Genomic DNA, 13,582 nt, shown 5'->3' on the forward strand with positions numbered 1-13,582 from the left:
GAAAATAAAAGATGGTTTTTTAAAAAAAGCCTTTTCAATGGGATATTCTTTAATCAGTTCACATTTCCTTAATGTGGTAATTTGGGCAATTTATAAAGAAAATCAATTAACCATCTGTACAAAGCATCCTAGCGTCATTTGATACCCAATTTCTCTGGATCCTGGCAGGCAAAACAAAATTAGCCCAGAAATTAAGCATTCAAGCCATTCATGGAATTAGATTGCCATATGTATTAGGCAGGCAGGAATTGCTAGTTGTGCTTACACTTTCTGTATATAGAACGTACCTTCAGTTGGTCTGTAATTTTTAATTAAATTTACAGCATGAACCATAAAGGGTTCCACCACAAAACCGCGCTCGACTAAACCGCGTCTGACTAAACCGCGTCGCTGACATCATCAACAGGGCGACAACAGCGCGGAGACAGAAGCACGCTGTAAACCCTAAACCTAAAATTAACCCCTAAACCTAAACCTAACCCCCCTAAACCTAATCCTAAACCTAACCCTAAACCTAACCCTAAACCTAACCCTTAACCTAACCCTTAACCTAACCCTAAACCTAACCCTAACCCTAACCCTAACCCTAACCCTTAACCTAACCCTAAACCTAACCCTAACCCTAACCCTTAACCTAACCCTAAAGCTAACCCTAAACCTAACCCTTACCTTAAGTTGAATCGGCTTGCTTTCAAAGCACTATTTAAAGCGCCCTTCTTTCTCCGTGCTGGCTATTGTCGCCCTGTTGATGACGTCAGTGACGCGGTTTAATCGGCCGCGGTTTAGTCGAGCGCGGTTTTGACGGGTCACGACCATAAAGAACGATTTAAGCATCCAGAATAAAACAAATTCACCAGGAAAGAGTGGATGGAAGATACGTATGTTCAAAGCATACAACTTAGCTGCTTACTTAATTTGAGGTAAGGCTTTCTGTCAAAACTGGAAACCATTGAAGAGCCCTGGAACATAGTTGTGTTTAAAAAAAAGGCAATGTGTTTAAGCACCTTCACTTTTTGATAACAAGAGAGTCCACTAGCCCATTATGTGAAAGTACTTCTATGCACAACATGTGTGAAAGTAATTTACTTGCTTTTCAAAAATATCTTGCTTGGTGTGGTCAGTATCCTATACCGGGGGTCTCCAACCTTGGGTGCTTTAAGCCTTGCGGACTTCAACTCCCAGAATTCCTCTCTGTTTCAATGGCAGCCAAAAGCAAGCAGCAAAACAGAGGCTGACAGTCAGGTGTTTTTTTTCCAGGCTCACCCCATTCTTAAGGTGTGGGGAAGGAGCAAATAGATAGTGAGGATTGTTTTGTCTAGATGGCCTTCTTTCCCGTGGGAACAGAGGCTGCTCCTGCTGAGAACGGAAGGTGGAGTTTGAAGACGCCGGGCAATGTGGATTGAGTGTGGAGAATGTGACTTTTGTGAGATGTTTCTAACTTACAATATTATGTGGTGTAATTCCGGTTTGTTTCAGATCTGGAATTACAACAGACTTTGCCAATTCGATGTCCACCTAAATAAAAAAAAATTTGTTTTCGAAGATGGACTTTGAACATTTCTTTTTGAATGGTTTCATCACTTGGAAACCTGACACAGTTATTAAGAAACAACAATTCGAGGGGTGCTTAAGTCTATATCTTGCACCTGCTTGTACGTATCCCAACAGCATTCAAATGGCTACTAAGGGAGCAGGATGTTATCCAACACAGGCTTTGTTGTTAAGCCTTTAACTAGAATTGGGCAACAAATGGAAACACACACCTCTCTGGATCACACATACACACACAAACACACACAATGTATTATTATTTGTTCTACATAAAGTCGTCACAATAGAGAAAAGAATACAATATATGGAACTAATTGTATTTGATATGAAACGTTCTCCCTCTGCTTCCTTCCTTAGCTTAGCAACAATTTGAAGAAATTGTTTCATAGCAACTACTTGGAACAAAACTCTTCTCCTCTGACTTTAGAAATAAACTATGCTGTAACAATTACCCAGAATATTCTGGTAGCTTAATGGGGTTTTCAAAAACATTTTTTGTAAAAAAAAAAAAAAAGCATTTTTCTTGCATTTGTTATATGCTGGATATTTTGTATGGGAGATTAAGAAGGTCCATTTATATTCTTTCAGTCTGTCCCCCCCCCCCCCCAGTTTTGAAAATCATTTAAAAGAACGCTTGCTGTCAAGATTTAGTTCTTCACTCATCAATGCAAATTTTTTCTTCAACTCTTTGCAACAACCAAAGATGAGATACCTGCCTCTCCCATTTCTAGTGATTTTTAATAGCAATAGCAGTTAGACTTATATACCGCTTCATAGGGCTTTCAGCCCTCTCTAAGCGGTTTACAGAGTCAGCATATTGTCCCCAACAACAATCCGGGTCCTCATTTTACCCACCTCGGAAGGATGGAAGGCTGAGTCAACCCTGAGCCGGTGAGATTTGAACAGCCGAACTGCAGTCAGCTGAAGTAGCCTGCAGTGCTGCACTGCGCCACCTCGGCTAATCATGAAGTTGAAATCCGACAATTTCTTGGAAATCATCCATCTCCAATCTCAGGATTAAGAGATGTTGCTGAGTGACAGGATATTCTGGAGCAATATTCTCTAGGTTTGCCATTTTTTTTACGGACACAGAAACTCTTATTTAAAATATTTAACACAAATGGGAAAGAAACATTTCCCAATCATTGCATATGAAAGGTAGAAAAAAAATTACATAGAATCTCTGCACGTATTTTGCCTTGATGTAGCAAGACATATTGTTGTTACTATGCATTCAGGCATCTAATAATTGTAAAATATTAAAATCGCTGTACCTAACTGTGATGTATCTTGTATACATTTTGCCATATTGGTTTTACTCTTCATACATTTTCAATTTTTAAATACAATTTTTAAAAATGTTTTCCAAAGGGAAGCACTTTATTGGTGCAACTTTTGGACCTTTCAGATGATTTAGGAATAAATAACTTGAAGGTTGAGAAGATGATCTCCTAAATAAGAATAAAACAGCACAATCTTGTAATCATTTAAAGTCCAGAAGGTGAAAAGGTCATATTGCAATAAACCCATAATTGTCATAGTGGTACGACATCCTATTTCATCGACTGTGTAAATCAAAAAGTAATTTTCTCCCTCCACTAAAAGGACTCTGCTCTCAGTGTGTCAAGCAGACCGTATAGATTCCAAAGCTATATACTTAATGCCGCTATTTGTAGGCAGCCAGGCAAAACAATTGTGCTTGATCGTTTAAAACATTAAAGCATCATAAAACGCCCTTGCCAGCACATTGAGCTCTAGAAATATTTACATAATCGCAAGGGGATGTTCAGTACAATTTACAGTAGACAGCAGCCCAGCCCAAACTCACCCAATCCTACCACCTGGGGTGTGACCTCACCTTGGCCCAACGTTTTATGTGACCAATCACATTATTTTTTGCCGTTGCTATTTTAGTTCATTGTCTAGACATCAGTTACTAGCAGTAAAATCAATATAAGGTACAGATATTAATTTAGGCCAGGCCGATTTATCTTAATTGGTACTTTTTATTACTAACTTTTTTAAAAAAAAACAATTTTACTTGATTGGGCAACTCTTTCCTACTTGATACTCTCAGGTGGGCTGCTACGTATTGTAGAATCATGTTCACCCCTTTACATTGGCCCATTGGTCAGTCAGGGAAGGTATGTTGTGGATCCCATCAGTCAAAGAAATATGACAGGTGGGATCAGTGGTGGGTTTCAAAAATTGTTCGAACCTACTCTGTGGGTGTGGCCTCCTTTGTGGGAGTGGCTTGCTGCACATGTGACCAGATGGAAGTGGCTTGCCGCCCATGTGACCGGATATGAAGATGCCGACGACACTTGTCAGAACCACCTTAAATGACCTCACACACAGCACTGGCATGCATAAGAATAGGATGTAAACTTGTTTTTTTAAAGGCATCTTTGGTTTGCGTTAAAACAACTTCAACACACGCAATGTTCTGATTGCCCCACAAACGCAGTAGTCATCCTTACCTTTCACAGAGGCACTGAGTTTTATAAATAGGAGCATGATAGTGTAGAATAATCATATCCAAGGACCAGTGGGGGGTTTCAAAAATTTTTGGAACTTCTTCTGTAGGTGTGGCCTGCTTTCCGGGTCCACTGGTGGAACCTCTTCTAACCGGTTCGGTAGATTTGACGAACCGGTTCTACCGAATAGGTGCAAACTGGTAGGAACCCACCTCTGGAAGAGAGCTTTCTCTGGCATTGCCCCCCGCTCATCGGAACATTCTCTACCACCACCATCTCCAGTGGTGAGGCAGGCACCCGCTCTCCTGGCCTTTTGGAAGTGCTTGGGGCCCACAGAAGAGGACACAGCCATGGGGCTAATTAGCACCAAAAAACCCATTCCCCATCTTTTTAATTGTAATTCCTCCATTTTTGTTTTTAACCGTTTTTATTGTAATGTTTATGTTTTAATATCTATTTCTATACTGCCCAGGGTGATTTTGTGAAGATGGGCAGTTTCTAAATCTGACATATATAAAATAAATGAACTTACAAGAAGCATGACTGCATGAATTGCAGTCTCAATATATTGGAAGGCATCAAGCAAGGGACACTGATTTGGGTAAGGTAAAAGTCTCCCTTGCACGTATGTGCTAGTCATTCCCAACTCTAGGGGGTGGTGCTCATCTCCATGTCCGAAGATGTCTCTGTGGTCATGTGTTTTGAGTTCTGAGGGACAATAACTGAGGAGACCGAATGAACAGCAACAGAACTTTTATTGAACTGAACTAGTCACAGGGAAAAGACCAACACCTCCCCCCCCCCCCCCGCCCCGTCTGACAGCTATTTATACTGGTAGCTGTCAGACGGGGAACCAATGAGAAGTTTATGTGTGTCCCACCGGCCGGCAGGCGCGTCCTGGCCAATCAGAGGTGAGGTTTGCAGCGCCATCTGCTGGCCAGGACACAACAATGTGGCCAGCAGGACTAAATACCAAAGGCACACTGAACGCTGTTACTTTCCCACCAAAGTTGGTTCCTATTTTTCTAATTGCATTTTTACATGCAATTAGGTGGCGCAGTGGTTAGGGTGCAGTACTGCAGGCCACTTCAACTGACTGCTATCTGCAGTTCAGTGGTTCAAATCTCACCGGCTCAAGGTTGACTCAGCCTTCCATCCTTCTGAGGTGGGTGAAATGAGGACCCAGACTGTGGGGGCAATATGCTGACTCTGTAAACCGCTTAGAGAGGGCTGAAAGCCCTATGAAGCGGTATATAAGTCTAACTACTATTGCTATTGCTATTGCTACATGCTTTCAAACTGCTAGGTTGGCAGAAGCTGGGACAAGTAACGGGAACTCACGCCGTTACGCAGTGTTAGGTTTAGCGTATGCTACTTCTGATTTAGGGTGTGCTAAATATAACGGAATAACATAATTGGAAAGGAGCTTGGAAGTGTTCTAGAACAACCCCCTACTCAAGTAGGAGACTCTATACCATTTCAGACAAATGCTCGTCCAATCTCACACCTACGCCACACATGGATTTGTGAACAATATGATAAAAAATAAGCTTGGTCTATCAGCTTACAGCTTGCTTCCTGCAAGAAACATGTAGCCTTCCACGATGGGTCAGGAATTGCTTTTCATCGAGTGGTGGAAGCCTCAAACAAAAAAGCTGACAACAGAAGCACATTCTGATCTGATTAAAATGTAAAATGCATTGCTTATCTTCAGTTGTATGATTCTTGTAGAGGTTCTAGAGAAGACTACTGCAACATGCTCTACATGGGGCAGCCCTTGAAGAGCATTCAGAGACTTCAGCTTGTCCAGAACGCGGCCGCGCGAGCGATCGTGGGTGCACCTCAGTTCACCCACGTAACACCTATCCTCCGCGAGCTGCACTGGCTGCCTATTGGTCTCCGGATACGCTTCAAGGTGCTAGTCGTCACTTATAAAGCCCTTCATGGTATTGGACCTGGGTACTTGAGAGACCGCCTGCTGCCAATCACCTCCACTCGACCGATTAGATCCCACAGATTAGGCCTCCTCCGAATTCCATCCGCCGGCCAGTACCGACTGGCGACTACCCGGAGGAGAGCCTTCTCTGTGGCTGCTCCGACCCTCTGGAACGAGCTCCCCATGGAGATTCGAACCCTCACCACCCTCCAGGCCTTCCACAAAGCCCTTAAAACCTGGCTGTTCCGACAGGCCTGGGGCTAAAGAGCTGTTGCCCCCGTCTCGAATGGTATGACTGTTGTGTGTTTTTAAATTATGTATTGTTATGTTTTGTCTTTTATTTTCTGTCTGTACCCCCCCCTTCCCTGATTTGAATTGTGAGCCGCCCTGAGTCCCCTTTGGGGGGAAAAAGGGCAGCATATAAATATAATAAAATCAAATCAAATCAATCAAGATTGCACTCAAGCTCTTGAAATGTCAAAAATAGCTTGAGGGCCTTAGATGGTGCACCTGCAGGGAATGTGCAAATTTGGATGCACAAAAACCAGATTTATATTCTGCTTTTGACACTTTGGCGCCATATAGATTTCATAGGCCCTTTCTGGCCTCTTAGTCTGTTCTGGGTCCCAGGGTTACCTCCGTTTTGTTCCCCTGAAACACACCTCTTGGCTTTGTAAATAAAACCCTGTAGGAATGTCTAGATGCCATTTTCCCCAGCGGCCAATGCAAAATCTGCCTTTATGAAACGAAGAGGAGAAATGACATTTCAGTGGCGTGCTAACAGAGAGCATCAGATGAAAATGTTAACCCACAGGCCCATTCCTGAATATTTGCCCATTTTAATTTAAAAGTATAATGCATATAGTAGCTCTTTCTCCCTCATTCAAATCGTCCAGCGGCCCAATTCACTTTCTGCTTTAAAATGGTAATCGCTCCCAAAATTATTTCCATGTTAATCGTATTCTAAATGTTATCTGCATGATTTGTAACACCCACTCAACTTCTGAAATGTCAACAATTGCCGGGGGGGGGGGGCACAGTGTGGTACTTTCTCCTCCTGATATTTTTTTTCTCCCGGCAACAATGGTGCAGCCAGGTCTGTGGTAGTTTTATCAGCAGCTGCCTGCCAGTCAATTTTGCCTAGGTTTCTATCTCCAAGGAAACCTGTTTTAAATGGATAAGGCAAAATGCCCTTTCAATTTTCTAGGCTACAATTTCCACAGCCCCTTGCAATTGATGATTGTATTGCACATCTAAATCATCTGAAGCCCACCATGATGCTGCCACTTCTTTCAAAGGCAACATGGAGTGAATAAAAGAGATCTACCAATGGTCAGATCCCATCTAGGGTACTTATCCAGTGACAAATCTGAGCAAGTTCAGAGAAATCTTCTACCAAGAGGGTGAAGATTGTGAAAACCAAGTTTTTGTGAAGAACCTTTAAAGAATTTGGGATATGTTTCGTCTATGGGAAAGATGAGGGGAGGTGTGATAGCAGCCTTCAATAGAGTGGTGGGTTTCAAAAATCGTTCGAACCTACTCTGTGGGTGTGGCCTCCTTTGTGGGAGTGGCTTGCCACCCATGTGACCGGATGGGAGTGGCTTGCCACCCATGTGACCGGATATGAAGATGCTGATGACACTTGTCAGAACCACCTTAAATTACCTCCCACACAGCACTGGCATGCATGAGAATATGATGTAAACTTGTTTTTTAAAAGGCATCTTTGGTTTGCGTTAAAACAACTTCAACACACGCAATGTTCTGATTGCACCACAAACGCAGTAGTCATCCTTACCTTTCACAGAGGCACTGAGTTTTATAAATAGGAGCATGAGAGTGTAGAATAATCATATCCAAGGACCAGTGGTGGGTTTCAAAAAAGTTTGGAACCTCTTCTGTAGGTGTGGCCTGCTTTCCGGGTCCACTAGTGGAACCTCTTCTAACCAGTTAGGTAGATTTGACGAACCGGTTCTACCGAATAGGTGCGAACTGGTAGGAACCCACCTCTGCTTCAATACCTGAAGAGTTGGTACAGAACAAGGAGTGAGTTTGTTTTTTGTTGCCCCAGAGGGCAGGATGGAGGCCAAAGGGTTAGACTACAAGGAGGAAGGTTCAGCCTAGAAATCAAAAGAACCACCTGAGCAGTCGTCAGCTAATGGGACCACTTGACCCGCAATATATTAAATTTTCATTTACATCAGATTTTCAGAAACTGGAGGGTCTGTCTGTCAAAGATGTTCTAATGCATGGTGTGTCAAACTCGATTGCATCACGTGACATATCGTGACTTTTTTGCCTCTGCAGAGTTGGGGTGGGCATGGCTTGTGCATGATGCATCGGGCCACCAATTTGACACCTATGTTCTAATGGATCTTTATTCGGCAGGAGAATGATGACTTCTTAAGTCTGTTCTAACCAACTCAATGATTCCATTATTTCTAAATTTCTCAGTCTCCTCCGATCTACCTGGGAGCACATTTGTGAAGTCCATCCTTATTTACCATGCTATGGAGGCACACATCTCCACCTTCAACAGTCTCTCACTTATGGTGCTCCTCAAGCAAATTGTGTCTCCCAGCTCCATGACATGGTTGGCATGATCACCCAAAGGTTGTCATTCCAGGGGAAGATCAAGGATCACTGAATCAGTACAGGAAAGCAAACACTACAACAAAACATAAATTCAAATCCATGAGTTTGGGTCCTATTTTTTTCTGGAGAAAAAAGAGGTACAGTCTTCTACTGGACAATCCAACTAGCATGGACAATTGTTGATCTAACAGGGAACTATGGAAAGTGTTCTGACGCCCCCCCCCCTTCTCCGTCCAGGAACGAAAGCCAAAACAGACGTACAAAAGAATGTTTTAATCAGTCCAGACTCTTGTTGGCTGCAAAATAAACAAAGAGATAAGCTCTCTGGCAGCAATTAAACAAGCTTCTCACAGCAAACCACTTATCCAAGTTGGTTTCTCTGAATCATGAACGTGAACGAGAACGTTGACTCCTGCAACCAGGGCATGGCACAAACAGTCTCTTTTATACTCAGGAGAGGATCTTAATCAGCATCAGCTGCTCGTAATCGCCTCCTGTAGTTACTCCGTTGTTCTTTACGCCAAGTAGCCCTGCGCCTGCGTGCATCCTGAAACAACTCCCAAATGTTTTACTGAACATTCCCTTTGATCCAATGCTCTGCCGCCACCTGATGGCCAACCAGTCTCTCCTCGCCCTGCTCAGAGTCGACACCCTGTCCAGGGTCCTCCACCTCCTCCAAGGCCGACTCATAAGACCCCTCGCTGTCGGAATCTGGTGGCAGCTCCAACGGTTCCTGCCGGGCCACAACAGGAAAGTATAGTCCAACATATTCAGAGAATGCCAAATTGCAGATCCCTGTACTTAGTATAATTTTTTTCATTTTCCAAAGAGACTGCTGGGGAGGAGAATATGCAAATCCCACAGCTGCTATTGCTATTTTCCCTCAAAAGTTCAAGCTTCTCTGTCTTTCCAGATTTCAACCGTCTAAGAGGGATGTGAATGTTGTGACTATATCAAATGATTATAATCCACATCAAGGGATTCTGGTAATTAGAAATTAGACACAACCATATTATGAAAAAAACAGCCTGAAAAAATGAGTTTTATGAAGTCAGCCCTACTCTGTTTTTCCCTCCCTACTCAGAAAACAAGCAAAGTCACCTTGGGAGGAGAGGCCAGTTTCTTTCCTTTGAAGAGACAATACAATTAAAAAATACATTTCTCCCTATTGTTCTCACATTAGTTCAAGGCTTGTATTCCCCCACTCCTCCCCTGGACCAGTTGAATGTTTGATTCATTGGTTGCCACAGCAATTTGTTACGAGTATATTCATGAACTGGAATAGGGCATGGCAACAGGACAGCCAATGGGAGACTGTTTGGTAATTGAAACATATATTTGTTGTATAGGGCCATAGGAGACAGTTTGAAGCCTAGGGGTGGCTTAACAGTTTTGTATATAAGCTTAAGGGCACTAGCTTCTCTCTCCTCCATTTTGCCTTCTCCATTTTGTGCTTCCATTTTGTGCTGTGTTTGTGCTTGCTATTTCTCTTCTGTACAATGTGGAAAAATCTACAAGGGTATTTTATATGACTTATGTGTCATTATGTGTTCTGACCCCCTCCTCCATCCAGTAACGAAAGTCGAGACATGCTTAATGAGAATGTCCTTTAATAGCAAGTCCAGACTCTCGGTGGCTGAAAGCCAAGTAAACAAACAGATAAGGACCTTGGCAGCAATTCAGACAAACTCTGGCAGCAATCCAGCCTGCCAAGTTAGCTTCTCTTTAGTCAAAGCGTTGACTTCTGCAAGAAGGGCGTGGCACAAGCAGTCTTTTTTATAGTCTGGAGAGGAGCCTAATGACCACCAGCTGAGTACAATCACCTCCTGTAATTGAGTAATTGTTCCTGACGCCTAGTAGCTCTTCGACGGCGTGCATCCCGGAACAACTCACTGTTGGTTTCTGGCTCACTCTCCCTTGTCTCCTCCCCACTGATCCAAGGCTAAGGCGCCACCTGGTGGCCAACCAGTCTCTCTGCGCCCTGCTCGGAGTCGGAACCCTGTCCAGGGTCCTCCACATCCTCCACGGCCGACTCATAGGGCCCCTCGCTGTTGGAGTCTGGTGGCAGCTCCAACAGCTCCTGCTGGGCCACAACACTGTGTATAGAGAATGAATCCTACTGAACCAGTTACCTGTGTGTGCTTTCTGCATTTGATTGCTGCAACAAACTGGCAGAATTGATTGATGTTGTGAGCCGAGATAGAATGATTGGCCCAAAGTCACCTAGCCAGCTTTCGTATCTCATGTGGAACTAGAATTCATAGTCTCCTGATTCCTACCCTGCTACCTTAATCCCTATTAAATGCATTTTTAAGAACAAACCAGCCTTGATTTGAGCCCGCGGAGAAGGAAAAAAACCTGCCAAGATATTGTAGCATGCATATCATATGATTATATGGCAGCGAGGCTGATAATGCAGAATTTCTTCAATATGATGAGATTTTGATATTAAACCACAACATAAATTATTCTGAATCACCTTGCTTGTTTTTGTGCTCACAGAATTGCAAATATTTTCTCTGACAATCGCCTTGATTAGGTGAATGTTTTGAAGGGTAGGGATCATTTATCACCACTGACAGTTACAAGTCTTACGTGCCTTAGTTAAAACAAGAAGACTTGAGCTTGTACCCGGCACAAAACTAAACTGTTTTTGTGTTGCTGCACCTCCTCGTGTATAACACATAGTTAAATAAAATCCTTTAAGAAATGAAGTGATTTGGGAAGAGAATAAATGGTAATTTATGTACGTCACAGAACTCCTTCCGTTCTCTCGTTTCTTCTGGTTTCTATGACTGCCATCCTGCATTCATGTACATACGTTCATGTATTCACAGTTAACCGAAGGAATTGGTGCACTTGCAAATGCATTGATATCTGGATAAGAGAAAGAAAACTTACGTATGAGTGTAACTTCTAATTTCAGGTATACACTAGCTCAGAGAATATAGTGTTGCAGAAAATGAGACAAGACCAGCTTTTTGTCAGAGGGAAAGGTTTATTTGCGCAAAGGTTCAGGAGCAAAACCTGAACCCCGAATGGCAGTTGTGTACAGTCTTTTATACTCTTCGACAACTTATCATTCATCCCCAAATACCTGGCCTTCCTGTGTCACGTAGACCCCTTTCCTGTGTCATGTAGACCTCTACACAATCTCCCAAAACAGAGACATGACATTCATTACTCATTTACCTCCCCACAGGGGGTATTGGTACAAATATCTTGTTTCATTTGTTTTAGTTAGGGGAAGCAAACAGAACAACTAATCTTAAGGGTAATTATTCCTTTTTCCCATTCCACATGGTAAAGAAACTTTTAATACCCAAAGAATCTGTCTAGTTGTCGAATTCTCTTTTAATGGGGCCTCCTATCCTGGCCAGAGGGTTGGACTTAGAAAGCATCCAAGATCCCTTCTGCTGCTATTACTCCAAGTTCTATGTTCTGTACATTCTCACAAGCCCCAAAGGTGTCTGTTTTATATTATGAGTAGATAGGTATTCTTTTTAACCACAGCTTGCCTCAGCTCCTGCCAACCCAGCAGTTCGGAAGCATGTAATGCAAGTAGATAAATATGAACCACTTTGGTGGGAAGCAGAGGTATGTTCCTACCAGTTCGCACCTATTCGGTAGAACCGGTTCGTCAAATCTACCGAACTGGTTAGAAGAGGTTCCACCAGTGGACCCGGAAAGCAGGCCACACCTACAGAAGAGGTTCCAAAATTTTTTTGAAACCCACCACTGGTCCTTGGATATGATTATTCTACACTATCATGCTCTCATATTTATAAAACTCAGTGCCTCTGTGAAAGGTAAGGATGACTACTGCGTTTGTGGTGCAATCAGAACATTGCGTGTGTTGAAGTTGTTTTAACGCAAACCAAAGATGCCTTTTAAAAAACAAGTTTGCATCATATTCTTATGCATGCCAGTGCTGTGTGTGAGGTAATTTAAGGTGGTTCTGACAAGTGTCGTCGGCATCTTCATATCCGTTCACATGGGTGGCAATCCACTCCTATCCGTCACATGGGTGGCAAGCCACTCCCACAAAGGAGGCCACACCCACAGAGTAGGTTCAAACAATTTTTGAAACCCACCACTGGTGGGAAGGTAATAGTATTCGATGTTCCACCATACTCTTTGAACTGCCATGTGATGTCATGTTAGCCACGTGACCGTGGAAATATCTTCAGACAGCACTGGGTCAATGGCTTATAGAAACGGAAATGAGTTGTATACTTTATACGTAGATGGCTATGACTAGCAGAGTTAAAATCTGCAGGGACTTCCTTTTATTGCCCGTTTACAATTTGTTTCCTGACGGAATTCAGAGGGTAAATCTTCCTCTCTTAAAAGTTGTAAGGTTGATATGCTCCCACAAACTAAAAAAGAAAAAGAAAAGAATATTTATTAGAGATGAAGGCCTTTTATGATTTTAAGATATGCCTCATGCGGGTAATGGTGCTCATATGTTAATTTGCTTTTTTCCTTTAGATGAGGAACATCCATTTTTCTTTCAGATGTTAATGAAGTGTTTTATCTCCACTGTTTCTGCCTTTATCGTGCTTAAATATCTACTTACCAGAGCATAAATGCACTTTTTTCATTTATTTTTTTTTTAAAAATGAATGGAAATTGAATTTATGTTGGATACAAAATTCCTTCAATTAATGATTATGAGCAGCTGAGTTTCAGGAAGTTAAGCATCTTAGGCCTTGATTCTGCTAATTTATCTGCTTTGGTTAGAAAGGAAGAAAAAGCTGACATCTTTTTTTTTCTTTCATTTTGGATACGGATCAGCCAGTGCTGTGACATTCTCACTTTATGTGCAAGGCATATCTTTAAGCCAGTTTATTCACAGAAACAGAAATTCAACCCCAAATAATTCTCCTTAAATGTTTTATCACGGATCTGGCCTAGCTTCTGACATCTATTTCTCTCGCCTCTTGTCTGCTGTCTACATTTCTTTTTATTTATTTATTATTATTTGTTTATTAATTAGACTTATATACCACTTCATAGGGCT

Source organism: Thamnophis elegans, chromosome 3, assembly GCF_009769535.1.
Source record: "Thamnophis elegans isolate rThaEle1 chromosome 3, rThaEle1.pri, whole genome shotgun sequence".
Classification (NCBI taxonomy): domain Eukaryota; kingdom Metazoa; phylum Chordata; class Lepidosauria; order Squamata; family Colubridae; genus Thamnophis; species Thamnophis elegans.